Raw genomic sequence first — 19,435 nt, forward strand, 5'->3', positions numbered from 1 at the left:
AGATTTGTTCATACAAACCCTGTTACATCTGCAGCTGTTCAATTGTATAACGGCAACTATTTCGCATACGGCCATGTTAGTGTGTCTGTGTCCAGGTATGTTAAGGTTTCAGCAGATGTTGTACAGTAGTTGAATAATTGGTTATGGCATGACAGTATGCATTGATGTAATTATTTTGGTTGTGGGGTAGTTGTTGGTGGGTGTACATAGCACATGCAGGTGTGTAGGAACCCCTTTTATACAACATCTATATGTGCCTGGGTGTTCTTTCCCTATGTAAACACCTATCCTTTAGTGGACTAATACTGTGGTAATTGCAGGCTGATTCATTAAGGCACTATTAAATGCTTCCTGTATAGCATGCAGGTACTGTTAGTCCTTGAATCCTTTTGGCAATACATCGGAATGTAATAACGTTTTGCAAAATGAAAGCTGTCTGTATATTTCTGTAATGGATATTTGCAGTCATTGCAGTTGTGTTGGTGACTGTGTCCATAGAACATATTTGTAATAGTGTATTGGCATATACACTTCATATGTTATGTTCATATTGTTTGGGGGGGGGGTGGAATGTGTGATTGCTATGGTCCATTTTATACTCAGATATGACCACTTTGGATGCTGTCTACAGACATGTATACGTATATATATATATATATATATATATATATATATATATATATATATATATGTAGATATATATATATATATATATATATATATATATATATATATATATATATATATATATATATATATATATATATATATATATATATATATATATATATATATATATATATATATATATATATATATATATATATATATATATATATATATATATATATTATTGCATACGTTTATCTGTACCTCTATAGATATGTAGATGTTTTTATCCTATCTATATATCTATATATATGTAGACCTGTATATATTGACATGTCTCTATGTATCTCTCTCTCTCTCTCTCTCTCTCTCTATATATATATATATATATATATATATATATATATATATAAATGAGCATACACCTATAATTGGGTACATGGCGGGTTGTCCTTTTTCAACACATTCCTCCCTTTTGTGTTTTAATCTGTCTTCTGGGATAGGTACATCCCAGTAGCTTAATGTTAGGTTACTCTGAGTATGGGTTACATGGTTGCGTGTTCTACTCCTTGAAGGTGTTATTTTATTTTACCTCTCAGAATAGGCACTGGTAAGGAAAGTGTGAATAACGCACATTTATGTGGTTGTAAGCAGGTTTGCTCATAGTCTGCGCAACTTTAAGCAAAGGTTAAACCTGTGAAGCGCTTCTCCGTTTACCATGTTTCAGCGCTGCTTACCATCATGCAAACCCATGGAAACCAGCTTACAACTGCTTAAGAGTGCTTTAATCCACCTGCGTCCAGCAGCTCTTATTCTGGCCCTCAAAATAACCAAACAGCCCTTGCAGGTCTTGAATCCAGGACCATGAACACCACAGTCACTGACTTTACCACTAAGGCATCTGAGATATGTACAAATGTTATGGTGTTTACAATATACATTGTACTACAGACATTCCTCACTACTGAAAACAAATGTGACAGTCAGTTGGTGTACATATGTCTGATGCATGTTAATGTTCATATGTTTGTGAAATTAGGTGTTGCAATGTGACATGACAGGGTGTATTATGAATGAGAAAGGTTCTTGCTTTGTGTCCTTTTTATATTGTCCCCATACTCCATGTATACCCCTCCAGTTCACTTATTGGACATCTGACCCAGGCCCTCCTTGATGCATGATTGGATTACCCATCATTCCTCCCCCCACCCCAGTCTTCACATACACAACAACCACCCCTTCTATGGTGAATTAGGTTAATATTAATTGTTATCATACCAGAGCTGCATGTGTTTTGTGTACACTCCAATTCCTATGGAGTGCTTCTGTGTCATGAAGTGTATTCATAGATGTTCATATATATAGCTATTGATGTAACTGTATAATATATATACATACATATATATATATATATATATATATATATATATATATATATATATATATATATATATATATATGTATGTGTGCAGATATATATATATATATATATATATATATATATATATATATATATATACACATATATATATATATGTTTGGTTCACAAACTACATTTCAGTGAAATGCATATAGTATAAGGTGTAGTCTCAAGACAATGAAGCGTGTCTACACCTTGGATGGCTTAGAGGTAAGTCCCATGGCTATAGTGTGCATGGTCCAGGGTTCGACACCTGCGATGCTTTACAAAAGTTTTTTACTGCAGAATACGGCTCATTTAAGTAGTTGTAAGCATGTTTAAAAGTGTTTGTGTGACATTATAGCAGCGGTTAAACACAGTTAAACAAACTTTATAATGTATAACTTGTGCACGCAAACAGAGACATATGCTAACTACTCAGGATATATACATATCAGTGAAGTAACATCTCACTTGTTCTGACATAACATTACATTCTTTGTTGGCTGTACTCTCCAGCACACATGGGTTTATATGGGTGTTTCGAATGTTTATTATACAGATGATTACTACCTATATATGCAAGCTGAGGTTAAGGTATACTTTTGCACATGATAGCCATCCCTGCCTTTATCGGGATTGTAACCTCGAATGTACAGATATTATGCAGATGCTGTAAACATTACACTGTTGACATTAACGTTGCTTCCGCCTATTTCCTATTTAGATGATTTATATGTGTAAGCTGGGCTAAGCAAAGGGTGGAGGCCCCCAAACTCACTGAGCTTCACGTACTCTTGAAATAACAACATATAACAAATGTACTGTGAGACAATACATTATATTACTAAATACATTAGGCATAGCCTCTCACTGACACACTTCAAGGGAAACCTTGTTGTGTGAATAGGTAACAGACTATTCACCTCTGGGATAATGTATCCCAGAACCATACAGTCAGGGGGTGGAGGAGCCTGTCCAGTTTGATAGCTGCGAGACCTGTCGGGGGAATTGAATGGTGTTGAATTGTCACATTAACATGCCCTCTTTAGATCACTAAGTGCCCCTATCACCCTCCACAACCCCAGTCTTCAACAGCTTCCAGCAACTCTGCCTGGATTTGCTTCATTGGCTATGCTTGACAGAGGCACAGTTACTTCATCAATGGTGCAGGGAAAGCCAACACACTGTAGCTATGCTTCTAATTGCCCTTGGGCAGATAGGTAGTAGGCTATCTGTGAACCTCTAATGTACAGGCCATCACAGCCATAATATGTGAATAAACAAACTTTCAGATTACAATATACAGTGAGAAATCACCATATAGTCAGGAAACAGTTAAGTACAGCAAGAACATACAGAACACTGATACTTAGTCACTCCAAAAGCCTATCTTGGAAGCTAGAAGACTTGTATAAGTTTAAGGCTTTCTATTGCTTACCATTAGGTTACCTACAGGGGAGGTGAAAAACAAGCACAGGTGGGGAACATACATGCAATGGTACCATACCGGCCTATGTGTCAACCTTAGGCTTTGGAATACTGGCCAAGGCTATTGGCGCTCCCATGGTGCTTTATTTAGGATAGCCTCGAAGGTGAATACCAGCTCCGTAAAAAGCACAATAGCAGATTCAGTGAGGGTTCTGCTACTCAATACCAGGGGTGTGATCACAGCATGCATGCACTCACAGCACTCCTCAGGATGGACAACATCAACATCTGTGCAGTAACTGAAATCTGTGTTAAGGCTCCTGAGAGCACACCAGCACTACCAGACTACAACCTATACCACACATTTCAGCCACAGAACATGGACTGACATACATGGAGGGGCTGTATCCATATTCATCAGGGATATCTACATCTTCAGGTTAGTGAGGCAGCACGATACCTCTGAGATCATCCATGTGCAGCTAACATCAGCCACAATTGCAATGTAAACTGTGGCCTGATACGGATCACCCTCTATGACCCAGGACCTCCACTCCACCTACCTGGTGACAGCGGAGAACGACAGTCCTAACGCACACCCTGGCATTGGTCAATGTCAACTACCATACCATTAACTGGGAAACTTACTCCGGTACTCACTTCCAGGCCCAGCGCTTCCTGGAATTTATAACCTCATATGCCCTGTATCAGGTGGTAACCTCCCTAACGTGGGGTGGAAACTACTAGAAGTGGCCATCACCAACATGGGCAACAGGTTCACCACAGTGAAGGTTAAGCAGTCACTGGTTAGATATGACCATGAACTATTCACTGTTTCCACACCCAAGCATCTCCCCACCAATGGATACAACAGTGTATACCTTTCCTACAGCTAAATTTACACTACTAGTGACAGGGGTGGGTTGTTTCACAGCCCCCATGCTAAGGAGAAACACTGCTCAAAATACAGACAGATTTACAAATGCAGTCTATAAGCACCTACACAGATGTCTGGATCATGCCATCACTGGTAAACCAAGACTCACTCCTCCTAGACAAGGACACCGGTCTGGTGGACCTCTGCAATAAACAAGCTATACTACAGAAGTAGGACAGTGTTCCAGACACACAGCAAATCCCACAAAGGGCAGACATCAGTGACCACTATTAGTATGATATGTAGGTCCCTCATGACATCATCCAAGGCTAACACCAGCAGGAGAATAAGCAAGGATTTGAAAGATAACCACAAAGCCTTCTTTGGCTATGTCAAGGATTTACGTGGTGACACACAGATTTGCAGTGTGCCAGTGAAATATAGCACAAAATATGCTGACCCTACTGATATCGCCAACATCCTTGCAGATGCATTCAGTGCATACTTCACCCACTAAAGAGCCCACAACACTACCCAAAAGGTACAGTATCCCACACATCAATGACACACAGGTGGAAATGGCCCTCTCTAACAGCAGAACACAGCGTCAATGGAGGCAGATGTTATCCCAGACTGCATCCTGCAAATTGTACAAGACAACCCGCACCCTATCTAATTAAGATTTTCTACCTCAGCCTCTCCACAGGCTACATGCCCATACAATGGCACATGTCATCAGTTATTCCACTCTATCAAGGTGGAATCATGACTGACCATAGTAACTACCACCCCATAAGCCTGACTAGCCTGGTTTACAATGGTATGGTTCACATCCTCATGGCACTCATTAACAAAGACATTGGTAACCTCCGAACACGTGACCCAACTCAGGTCAGCTTGGTTGAGTGCAGTTCATGCCTACTGAACCTGTTTGACGTCTTACACGCAGTCACCAGGACATTAGATGATGGGGAGTTGTTTCACACATACTACCTGGACCTCGCCAAGGCTTTTGACACCATGCCCCACTCAGTTATTATTGATAAATACACCAGCCTGTACATACACCCATACATCACAGACTGGGTTGCCAACGGGCTTACACACAGAACCAACATGGTACGACTAGCGGTCTCCAGCTCCAACTCTTGACCAATCATGACTGGTGTCCATAGGACTCAGTCCTGAGAGCCCTACTGTTTGGCATATACATCTCAGAGGTACAGGCAAACACAGGTGGTCTATGGCAGACCATGTTTGGCAATGACTTCAAACTGGGAGTCATGATTGATAGTCCAGCTGACAAAGACATCCCTCAAGGGGCCTCACGTAGAGTGTCACAGGGTGCCAACGACATGGCCTCCAGCCATGTGCCACTAACTGCATGGTCATTCCATTGTGGAATTGGCACCCCCATATTAACACATAAGTGGCAGCCACTTTAATACGGATGAGGTAATGGGGTATCTGGGGACTAAGGTAGATAGTGATCTCCCCTTTGACAATCATATCTCCACAGTAGTTAGGACATCCTTCTATGTAGGCCATCTGAATACTAAAGGATTCCCATCTAGACATACTGGGGTTATAGTGCCCCTTTACTCATCACTCATCAGTCCCATCAGTGGGTATAATAACCCATGTGGGATATACCTCAGAAGACACTTCCAACATCTGGCGGGTCCACAAATGTACCTCGCCAAGGGGTATACAGGCCTCCAAAATATGGCCTATGCAGCCAGACTGAATAAACTCCTGCTTTACTCAGTGGCATCTTGCTTACTCAGAGATGATCTCCTCTGGCCAACACAGCCATGTTGAACTCAGGCTTGATGGATATGCTCCACCTATGGGAATCCATGTCACAGTGAGCTACACACTGTAGTGAGCTGAACCTTGCCACAACAATAACTGGAAGATGCTGGAGGGACAGCTTCCTGTCACAGACACTCTAATTACTTTAGGACAACATCCCTAACTACATTATACAGAGCCCCTCACTAACACTCTGCAAGAGAAACCATGAAGAGTGGATGGGGAACAGTAGATGCACCCCAGGGATCCCTCCATTGACTCTGCTCCATAGAGGGACAGATAATGAATCAATGGGGTGGCAAACGCTGACACATTTTGGCTGGGCTTATGAATGGCCTCTGGCAGTTGGCCAAGTACCTACCTATGAATCTATACATACAGTTCAGGTGTTGACTTACCTTGTGCCAGTGGCAGTTGTGTGTGCAATAGTTGAAGGCTGCCTATGTTGGATGCACACAGTAGACTGCCTATACATGACAACTTACACGTAGTATTGTGTGTATGCCATCCATTTTTACCATGTGTGCAGGTGGAGAAAGGTGTCAGTCCCTAGGTGCCTACACTGTCAGTGTGTGTGCTATACATTCCCTCTTTGCCAAGGCATGGGTATACTGGGCACGCCACCATCTGCCTACTGGGACTGGCTCAGGGTGTTTGTGGTCTGAGTACCTCTGTGTCTGTGGGGTCCTTGGCAATGGTGGTGGGCTGTGAGTGCTTTCACCATTCTGCCCCTGCTGCAGCTGTTTCTGCAGGACCATATTGTGTAGCATGGCACGCACTATGAAGATGTGGGCACAGGTGCAAGGCTCCACCAGATATGTCCAAGCAATGGAACTGTGATTTCAGCATCCCAAACACATGCTCTATGATGATTCTGGTTTGTGCGTGTGCCTCATTATGGTGTTCCTGCATGGGTGTGTGTGCATTTCTGATGGGAGTCATCATCCAAGGTTCCAGTGCATAGCCAGCATCCCCCACCAGGTGGCCATTTGGGATGTCCCCCCTGGCAAACAACTGATACAGCTGTGAGGCATGCCAGATGTGGGAGTCATGATAGCTTCCAGGCAGGGGTGTATCTAGGATTTTCAAATTTGTACTCACAGCTCTCAAACTGCTACCCCCCCTCCCCAGCCAAGCTATGGCCATTCTCGTAATTCATGGTTCGCTCTTTTAGTGTTGATGAAGAGGCATTCGCTGTAATGCCTCTTCAGTAATATAATATAAATTCACTCAAACTCGGTTCCTTGAATTGAAAATTAACCTGAAAGTCAGTTCTTTGAAAAATGCAGCATGGTAGTTGGGGTAGAGAATTTATGCTTTTGTTTTCTGTAACTAAGGTATAGGTTTTGAGCTTGAGTAAATTACTAACCACCTGCTACCCGTAACTAGGATGTTTCATTCACACACAAACCCCTACCTACCTCTTAGTGCAAGAAATATGGACAAAGCCTAAAATAAACAGGGACAGATATTAAATAATGCTCTCGTGAACTGAGAAAGTTGCTAGAATAACAGGATTTGTGCTAGTATGAGAAAGTTGCTAGAATAACAGGATTTATGCTAGTATGAATTTTTCTAAAGGACATGAAGTCTGAAACTCAAATGTCTGTCATTATTTAGCAACTTCAGCCTTCAATGATTTTCTAGAAAATCACAAAATTTATGAGGAACAGACAAAAAATCTGGGGCAAAAATCTGGACATTCTGCAGAATTTGGACAGTTGAGAGGTATGCTACCTACATAACACACACACACACACACACACACACACACACACACACACACACACACACACACACACACACCTCTCAATCTTTAGAGCAACAAACTCATAAATAAAACTGAGGCAAAGGCCCAAAAATAAGGACATTTTTTTTTAAATATTGCTCTTATAAATTTAGAAAGATAATAGAATAGTAATAGGTCTTGCATTAGTACAAATTTTCTGAAAGGTATGAAATCTGAAACTCAAATGTCTGCCATTATTTTCTAACTTCAGTGTTTAAGAATTTGCCACTAATTTGCCAGAAAAAAACGCAATTTTATGAAAAACGGACCAAAAATGTGATGCAAAAATATAAAATTGCCAGACAATACAGCTGGGAACCTATCAAAGAAGGGGCACCATTTTAATATGAGCACAGTTAACTTAGAGCAGTTGACAAAATTAGAGAATCTACATGCATTTCTGAAATAAAAGTAATGTATAACTCTGATCATTACAGTTATTCATAAAAGTAAACCCTCCACGTTTTCTTCCAAAATTGCTATTTTGCAGAGAGATCATTAGGGGGAAAGCAACATTTTGAGCCAAAATTGGGGACAGTTGAGAGGTTTGGATATTCCTAATTCTATAAAGCGATTTATTTGCACATACCTCTCAACCTATTAATGCAGGAAATCTGGACAAGGCCAAATATATTGGGGGAACATACAAACAGTACTAAAAACTGATCTTGTATAAACTTAAGACAGTTGATAGAATATCAGGTCTTGCTTTACCATGCATTTTTCTGAAGATTATGATGTCTGAAACTTAACGTCCGTCATTATTTAGTGACTTCATTACTAAATGATTTTCCAGAAAAGATTTACTTTGCATTTTACAGCACGAACACCAATAAATATCTGCTAAACAAAGCAATGCAGTCTCACAAGGAAACTAGACTTAGCATTAAAACTTCTCTGCCCTTGAAACTCACATTCATTGAAAGAGCATTGAAACCCACATTCAAAGAAAATACATTTTGCCAGTGGCAGATAAAGATTAACTTTGGGCTGTTTTCAAATCATAGGCCCCTAGCACATGAAACATACACGTGCTTTTTGATACACCTTCCATCATAAAAGTCTACTCAAACTTCTACAGTCCACCAGTATCAGTAAATATGCACAATCTCTGAACTAGTAAAAACCATCTACATAATTCCGCATTAGAGAAATCTGTAACTAATGAAGAGGCTGCTGCTAGCAAACAACTTTATATTTTATGGTTTCATCTACAAATAATGTGCCTGTTGCCCTTGAGGAATAAATTGCCTATGTTGCATTAAAAACAATGATACGTTAGTAATATTGCAATAGGGAATGGATGGCAAACTGATAACAGGTTCATAGTTACTACTAGATATCTTCGCCAAAACGGACTACAGCACCCACCCCCCTTTACAACACAGTACAGTATCAGCAATGCATCTACCTACCGTGGGAGAAAAACCCACAGCCTTCTGCATCAAAAGCAAGTACACTACCTGTTGTGCTATTAACAGTACAAGCAGACTCAGCATAAGCAGCACTAAACTTAAGTTCCCCTGCAGCTCTCAACTCCTTGTAAAATGTCGACACTCAGCTGTATCTCTGAACTTTGCAGCACAAGAAATCTGGAAAAGCCAACATTTATTGGGGGGGGGGGGGACAAAAGCCCAAAAACCAGGGACACATTTTAAACATTGCTTGTATAATTTTGGAAAGTTGCTAGAATAAAATGCTGTGTTATCACCATACATGTCTTGAACCCAGAACCACATGCACGATAGTCAGTGCAACATACCACTATGCTAAATCAGCAGCTTGAATGGCTATCATTTAGATAGCTCTCAACCTCTTAGCACAAAAAACCTGGACAAACAAAGCCAGTAATGAGGGAATACAAATTCAGTTCTCACTTCACACCTTAGCACAAAAAACCTGGACAAACAACAAAAACAATAATGGGGGAAATACAACTTCAGTTCTCACTTCTCACCATAGCTCACAACCATTAGAAAAGCAAATCTGAACAAAGTTCAGAAATGGTGGAGGTTAGGGACTTTAGGCTCTTCTTACCCTGAAGCAAAGGTACAGGGCTTGAGCCTGAACACCTATAGCCAGCAGGTGTATTATGTGGGGGAAATTTTCACACACACTTCGTGGATTGATTGCCTTCCAACTACAACACACACACAGTTCGTGGATTGATTGCCTTCCAACTACAACACACACACAGTTCATGGATTGATTGCCTTCCAACTACAACACACACACAGTTTGTAGATTGATTGCCTTCCAACTACAACACACACACAGTTCGTGGATTGATTGCCTTCCAACTACAGCACACACAGAGTTTGTGGATTGATTGCCTTCCAACTATAACACACACAGAGTTCGTGGATTGATTGCCTTCCAACTACAACACACACAGTTCATGGATTGATTGCCTTCCAACTACAACACACACAGAGTTTGTGGATTGATTGCCTTCCAACTACAACACACACACACAGTTCGTGGATTGATTGCCTTCCAGCTACAACACACACAGATAATCTGTTTGTTGCTCGCAGTGATAATCCATTTGCGAACACACTTGCTTGCCTTCCAAACTACATTTCCCACATACTTGCTTGTCTTCCCACTCTTACCTGATAATCTGTTTGTGGATTGATTGCCATCCAACTATTCCCGCTTGCTTGCAGTGTCTGATAATCCATTTGCGATTGTTTCCCGCTCGCAGTCAGCTGGACATGATGTGAGCTCACTTCCGACTGGCTGGTATCCTCCTTAAAGGAGCCAACACCCTTTAAAAAGGAAAAACTATGTACGTACATTTTTTTTTTCAAAAAAGCTACTCCCTCCTTGTAAAAAAGTTGTACTGAAATCAGTACACTGCGTATGCCTCCCAATGTCCCTGCTTCCAGGGCTGCCAGCACACACATCCATGATAATGCCCTGGGCATTGCACATGACCTGGCAGTTGATGGAGGTGTATCCCTTGCAGTTAATTTAGCTGCTACCCTGCTCACCGGGTGGTGACTTGATGTGTATGTGCGTGCAGTCTATTGCACCCAGTACCTCTAGGTATACTGCCACATGGTGGAAGAGATGCATATTGCTGGCCAACTCCTCCTGCATTCGGGGGAAGTATATGTGCTCATTGGCATGTGGTAACATGGCATCCAGGAACTGGTGTAGTACCCTGGATGCTGATGCCTGTGAGATTCCCATGATATCCCAAGTTGGTCTTTGAAAGATACCTGTAGCTAGTATTCTCAGGCTTACACATAACTTCATATCCACAGGGATGGGTTCCTCTCTGCTTGTTCTGGCTCTGAGGTGTGGCCGGCACAGCTCCACAACTTGCTTTAGGATGTCCCTGTCCACCCTGTAACGCTCTACTATCTCCAGATCATGTAGCCCCTGGTAGGTTACCCTGGGTCTGAATACTCTCCTCCTCCTCTGGTGCCTGAGGTGGTCATGTTCATCATCCTCCACATCACCTTCAGTCTCCAACACATGCTGGTGGATCAAAGCTATGGCAGCCTTTAACATGTACATAATAAATGTTCCCTGTCTGTATACACCACTGGTGCAGAGTGTATGGGAATACACAAATGTGTGTGAGGTGCTTTCACACTTTATAGTATTGTGCTATGGATGCTGCTGATGTCAGTGGGTGTGTATGAGCTATTCCAGCTGCAGTGTGTCTTAATTATAGGTTTTGCAATGAGTACTGCAAGTGTGGGGCCTTTACTGTTGAGATCTACTTGTCTGCCTTGATTCATCTGTTGTCCTTTAATTCACTTTTAGACCTGGATCCCCTCCTATTATCAGGCATGCATCCACCTGCCATCATTCTTGTTTTGTACTTTCCCTACCCAGTCATGGCAAAATGTGCCTTGTAGCTGATATACTGCATATCGGCTTTGTTCTGCTTTGAAACATTGCTGTTTTCTTTGCAGTACAGCCCCCTCCCCTTCCCTGTTCTGCAGGTAGCTGCTTGCAGCCTTGTTAGCTGTTGTCAATGGCCCACTGTAGGCTCCTAGGTGTTAATTATTCATCTGTACTCCAATTTCACTTCTGCAGAATTTCCTTATTTCTTTCCTATACCTTCCTGTTTCAGCTGCAGTGTGCGCCGCCCATACCTGATTACCAGGTTTACGCACGTTTTCATTTCTGTTCACATGCATACTCGGTTACCTTGTGTACTCTCAGCTAAGTATAGCTATGGACAACTTGACACACCCCTATCCTGCAGCTTTGCCTAGCTAGGGGCAGACTGGTTTAGCAATGCTCCAATGTGCTTACAGCAATGGCGACACACCCCTCTCTTGATGTCATCTTTATCTCAAGGGCACACCTCAGTGTTATAATGCTATGCTGTGAGGTGCATCCTTATACCAGCGGTACTCCTCTCATTTGCATGGTATTGCCTACTAATTCCTAGCTACTGCGCATAACACTGTCACTGCCCCTTAGCAACCCTTGCACCATAAGTATGGTGTAGCATGTCTGCCATTGACTATTATGGGGAAATTGTGATATGTGTTTCATTGTGGTTTAATTCTATATTTTTATATATTCCTTGTAATCCCCTTTGCGCACCGCTGCCCTGCGATTCCACGTTGCAATAGTGCGACTATATACATTAAATGTTAATTTTTATATTTTGTACATTTTTTTTATGCCAATGGCCATATATTTAGCCATTGGCATATATTAACAATATAATTCCTGTGTTTGGTTGGCTGTCATGGCTCTGATTTTATGTTTCCAAAAATGTAAACCGTTTTATACGGTTTACATTTCTGCATGCTTACACTACACCAACACCACTTCCTGAATCCTTACATACCTTCATTTGCATGCACATGGGGTAATTAGCATACAAGACTCGGGAGTTGTGCGGGTGTAGTGTACGCAGGTAGTGCACGTGGAAACAGCTCATACCTGAATCGCTCGGTGGCCATCTTTGGTGTTAGAACGCCGATGCTACGTCTGCACCTGGCATAAGCTTCATGAATCCTGGGGGATGGTTATGCCCTTGAAACAATATGAAGCCATAGTTATGCCAAAACACAGAACTTTGCCAAAAAAAATGGAGTCACCTTGCTTTATTTATGCTTAATGTGCCCTTTTTGTCCTAATTATACTCATTTTGCTCATTTAATCTCTTTTCATGCCCATGTACTTTTCTAGTGCTCATTTAACTCTAAACATGCCTCTTTTGCCTTAAACGTACTTGTTTTGCCTTTAAACATGCTCATTTTCTTTTCTGTTAATTGTTTCATCAAACACCTTTATTTTAAACATATCCCTTAATTAATAAGCCTTTTACACCTCCCACTTGTTTAATAATGTGTTTTGTGCCCTTGTAATGCCCCATTTTGTCCTTTTTATGAAATGAGTAGTTTGTGCAGTTTCTCATTACCTTTGATTCTTTTCTAGCTCTTTTTCATGCTCATTTCTCTTAGTTTACCTTCACTGTCATCTCCACACCTCATGGCTCTGAATATTATTCTCTGTGATCCCGGTTCTGACACCATGTTGCTTTCCTACTTTGGACACAATATAAGAGTCTGCATGGGTTCTGTTCAATCAGCTTTATTTTATACAAACACATCATGATAGAAGTTTACTGACTTTAACTTAAGTAACTTATATACAAACTAACTGCTGCAATCATACATGCTTATTCCTTGGCTGCACTCTCAAAATGGCACTAGAAATAGCATGTACCTGGCACTTATATGTGCATGCTCAGTCTTTGACATGCTTAAAAGACACAGCACACGGCATGTGCACTCCGATCTACAAGAGATATGCTGAGTTCCTGACCAGTTGAATTCAGCATGTTGCTCTTTTCATTACAGTTGTAACTTTATAATTCATGGGTGAAGCTACAAGTGACCACTAATAGTGTATTGTAACCCTTACGATGGTCATTAATGTGCCTCCAAGATCACAGCAAAGGTACATATGACATGCAGTCTGGCTGGTAAACTCCTTAATTGTGAGAATCTTTTCAGTGTTGTGTCAGTATAACACCAGCTCTAAAGATATACATATATATATATATATATATATATATATATATATATATATATATATATATATATATATATATATATATGTATATTTACTTCTAAAAATGGTTTTAGTATTGTTTTAAATGTTGGAACAACAAATACAGTTTTGCCAAGCACAAAGTGATAGTATCTTATTCTAGATGCAGTTATCATATTGCCTTTGTATTTAAAAGCATGTAATACATATAGTACAAATCTAATTATTCAGTTGCTCAAGTGTTCTTGACCTGAAACTTTTGAAAGAAAAAAATACAGAGGAGCATAACATCGGTGTTGTTTATTTATGTATTTATTTATTTTTAAAGCACCTTTGTTGAACTATCACTTGCAACATAGGCACATTTACATTTATATAAAAGTAACTAAACTGTATTAACAAGTTAAAATTAACAAACATCATGCTTCATATATGATGCTATATATCATATAACCTAGCTCAGAAAAATAATCTCTTCTGTCACACCAATCTGCCCATCCAGCATCTCCGACAATGCATCCCGCAGGGAATCCTTAACGTCTGCCAACTCACTGCACTCCCTGAAAATATGTTCCCAATTATTTCCTTCTTCCCCATCACACCTCAACATTTGCTATCTACCTTTGGAAAATTCTGTAGATTCTACTGTTTATTGACAGAATCAGACAGCTAAGCAATGTCAAAGGCATTTCACCAGCATGGTTCAGGGATGTATAGACTATAGAGAAGTCAGCAACTGGAAAGTGAAGTACCATCCACTGCAAATGTAACTAACAAGGACGTGTTCCCAGTATGCCTACTTAGAGATGATGAAAGCAGAGCTTTAATACCTGGAGAAGTAGATGCAGAATCCAGGTGTTTCCATATCTCACATTTCCTCATATTTCTCACACTCTTAGTGCAATAATTCTGGACAAAGCCAAAAATAGCTGGAGATCAAAGACTCAAAATCCTATACAAAATTGAAAAATTGCTGTTATGGGTTCATACATAGTTACTTGTCATGCAAACATGCAGTACAAGAGACCATTGTAGAGCATAATCCAATCTTCTTAGCTTCCCCAAAGCATTGTCTGGTTAAGTGATCTGGTCAGGATCATACATTAGGCAGATGGAAACTGTGGAAATCAAACCATGGACCACGTGAGTAGGTCATAGCCTTAATTCTCTATTCTAACTGATAGACAAGATGCAGTATACAACTCCTGCATTATGTCAAACCACAAACATCTTCACTTGTAACCTCAAAGGAACTGCATTACACCCTGAGCTACATCAGTAGTCATAATAAGCTTATATTGTCTTATAAAATTAAGTTGATAGAATAACAGGTTTTGCATAAAAATGCATTTCTGAGGGATGTGAAGTCTGAAAAGCAAATGACTGTCATTAAGTGACTTCAATCAATGATTTGTCAGTAAACCAGTTTCAGAAGTATGCATTTCTTAGAGAGAGATACACAAAGATCATTAACAACACGGCATGTCTATATAATAACTGTGCACGGTTTGTTGATATGTGTTATATTCTGCTGCAGTTATTTCCCATATGCAAGTTGGGTGTGCAGGCACACAGGAATGACAGCGGACGTATGGGTCAGTTTTATATTTGCATAGTCTGAAGCACTGCTTTCATGCAAAAACAGAGCCTAACATGTAGAATGACTGATTGGATTCACTTTGGTCTGTCTTGCACTGTACAATCCAGGGATCATACCACTGCTCAGTGACACCAATACAGATTGGGACAGGAGAAAAACTGATGTCAATACCTGTGCATTGTCTGACGATGATTCTTTGACAAAGACTGAATAACAGACTTTTGACAGACAGACAGCATCTGTCTCCTTGGAGGGTACTTGTCCACCCATTATTCTTGGTAATGGTATTGCTTCACCAGAGAATGAGTGGTCAGAATCTCTGTCAGAGGGCCTCCCCAAAACTTACTACTGCACTGCACCTCTCGTGCATATACCTATGATATGAAAGCAAAGTAGGGTATTCAGATGTATCCCATGGCACAACAAGCCCCTGATATGTTGCTAGTGCTACAGCTCAGACATCAGATTAACAGGGCTATCATCTAGGCATAGTATGTATGTACTCTTGCCAAATGGAGCTGATTGGTATGGTGCAAGGCTTCTCTAAGGATGTTATACATCAGAGACAGTGCATTGATGAGACCATAGAGTCCAGCAATGATGCTATGCTAGGACATACAAGGATTATGGTCAGACACATTTTCTTCCATACCCATATCTGTGTAGAGGATAAGTGAATATCACCATCACTATTCTGTGCAGCAGTGTTATCCATGGTCAGAGGTGGGTATGAAATTGAGGTAGTCACACTGTAAGGACATTTGTAGGATACACAGCCTGTTCCTGAAAATATAGAAATATTAGACTCTATCACCCAAGGTCATACTTTCTGATGACCACTAGCCTTCAGGGGCAAGACAGCTCCCTAGTGGACACTATTCAGGTCCTTTTCCCCCATTAACATGAAATCCCTGTCTTAGGGTCCTGTTGGTCTATCACTAAGAACCAGCACATTGGCCCCAAATTATGGTCATGTACAGCCACCCCCTCCTGGTCAAAGCAATAGGACACCTGTTCCCTTTTATTAGACAATATTGTACATAACACACAGTACTCCTTGATACATGACCACCTGTCCTTGCACCTGGTAACATACCCCACCATCTAGATTGCTATGAAACCCATTTGTCATTGTGTCCAGTGCCATTCATGCAAAAGATAACAGCTATGACAAAGTGTACCCTTCTTCATATGTGGTGTGAATGAGATGTCTGACAAACAGTGTGACTCGACCATGAATGACCCACTAAATCATTACCTAACATTTCAGGCATAGTGTTTGTTTTGTGTGACACCAGACTGTCACTGTGCTCTCATCATGAGCCCATATAAATAGTCAGCATGCCACTGCTTCACCTGCACTACTATATACTGCACCTCTTATTGTCAGGTTGTGGTAATGTGGATCCTGCTCAGTGTCTATTAACTGCACTGTAACTGCTGAATGATAATGGTTAGTTGGCTGTGACAATGTTGCGAGGAGAGGGTTCAGATCATCTCTAAATTGCTATTCAGCATGTTACAAACATCTTGTGAACAGTGGCAGGGTACATTGTAGAGCCCAGCCTCCATGATGTATCCACTCAGCTGAACTGTGCCTTTAGCAAGTTAAAAACAATGAGAGATATTTCTGGTATATTCATAGGTGGCATTATAACATATGCATATATATTACACATATATGTGTATGTCTGCAAGTGCGCAGCCCACCAGACTAATCTAAAAAAGAATATGACCCTGAGGAATTTCTCCTTGCAGAAAACACTACTTTAGATGACTTTTATGTCATATGACTAAGTCATGGGCACTATCAAGCTGCATGGCGGCTGATGGAATTACATTCATTCCTATTGGCACATCATTTCAGTGGAGACCACACATGAACTTTAATGCCATATGTGTGCATTCTCTGGTATCCAGAACTTCAGAATATAAGTAATGTTGTCAAAGCTATCCTCTGTGATGGCTGTCTTCCTTGGTGTGTTGGGAAAACAAATATGCTCATCTAAATGTAGTACCATTTTATTTGTGTTATCACATTATCAAGTATAAGGTAACAGCACTAATTGTCAGTAAGTTCTAGTTCACAAACACTGTTGCTATTCTGATCATCTTTACTTCTAGCATCTCTGAAAGTTTCTGCATCCTGTTTATTCTAATAGTGATGGTCAATGTTCTGCATGCCTGATGTTCCTTATCACTATGAATCATGACTTTCTTTCAGTGGTGTTCTTTTATATCTCATTATGCACTCATTAAATTTCTTGTCTCATCTGCATGTCAGTATATGCTCATTTGAATGCAACATATTCCACACTGTTTTATACACAACGTAATAGCACTGGGTGGTACCATGAAACAATACTTCCCTCCATGTGTCTTCATCCCACACAGTGACATGTTGTGTACTGTACAATTTGTCTATTAATTCCAGCCTTTGTTGTAAAGCTCAGCAGTGGTATAATATAAATATGTGTTTAAGTAAATGAATTTAGGATCCAGAAAGTATATCACATACTCTCTGCTTTATTTGATATCACACATAAAATATGTTGATAAAATGAACAATAATGAATACCATATGAACGAACAGCTGCATATGCGACAGTTTATTTTAGTAGCGGCAGAGAATTGTAAATAAGCTTAATGTAATGAGAAGTCAGTTCCCACAGTCATGGGTGATGGGTGAACTTAATTATACCACCAAGCTCTTCAGTTCCCTTTGAATAACCCCAAAAAATAGATTGAGTAGGATTGTAAAACAGTAATGTTACACCAGACATTTGACATGCAGCTTTCTATCCAACAGGACAAACAGAAGGAAAGATGAATAGTACTACAAGGAGCCCAGACAGAGCAGGAGGAAGCCAGAATCCTTATGTAATTAAACATTGCTTAACACTGAACAGACAAAAACAACTGGAAACTTGCTTTGAAATACACAAAAGCTTAAATGTTTAGTCTTTCCTATCATCAGCTTCTTTGCAGAAGTAAGAAAATGGAACTGTAGTCAAGCTGAAAGAAATTTCTTCAGAGCACGGAAATTACAGATTAATAAATCATCCCTCAAAGTGAGGCAGTTCATCACTTGCTCTTTGTGTTACTTTTCATTAAAATAAGTAAAATGCAGACGTATTCTCTCTCTCTCTCTCTCTCTATATATATATATATATATATATATATATATATATATATATATATATATATATATATATATACAAGCACAAACACATGCACACACAATTAAAATATTTTGGGATGATACTCTGCAGTTTGCATATTCAATAGCTTCATACATGCAAGACTGTAATATAACCATCGTTTGCAACTTTCTTCTAATATTTGCATGCAAAAATGCACTATAGCTAAGTGTTTGCCACTCAGATTTATTGATATGGTTTGACCTAGCAAGGTCACAGCTACTGCTTGCATGGGATTTATGCATCATGTAGTGCCAACATACTGATTTAACGGGCTCTTCATTTATCTAATATGTGCTGCTTAAGATGGTAGTGACAGCTGAAATCATTACTAAAAACATTCTATATTTCTCTTTGGGAGAAGATCAAATGTTTTCAGCATACCAAAAAAAAGTTCATATTCATAGAGATCTGTGCTTTGGCTATCTTGATGCAATGCGCAGCAAATCTGAAATATTTGCTTTAAAACGTTTCACATCTTGCTTTTTCAGTTTTAAAATTCTAAATGTAAATGTTTAGAATCGTTCTGTGAAGGAGTAACGATTGTTACTCATTCAGGATATTAATTGCTTATTACAGACCAGTCTTTAAAATGATTTGCATAAATTTTATTTGCATGTTTGAAATATTATTAGAATAGATTAATGTATAATCTCTGCACCAGTAAATTTTGAGATAT

This window comes from Protopterus annectens, chromosome 2.part2, assembly GCF_019279795.1.
Source record: "Protopterus annectens isolate FY-2018-M chromosome 2.part2, PAN1.0, whole genome shotgun sequence".
NCBI lineage: Eukaryota > Metazoa > Chordata > Ceratodontiformes > Protopteridae > Protopterus > Protopterus annectens.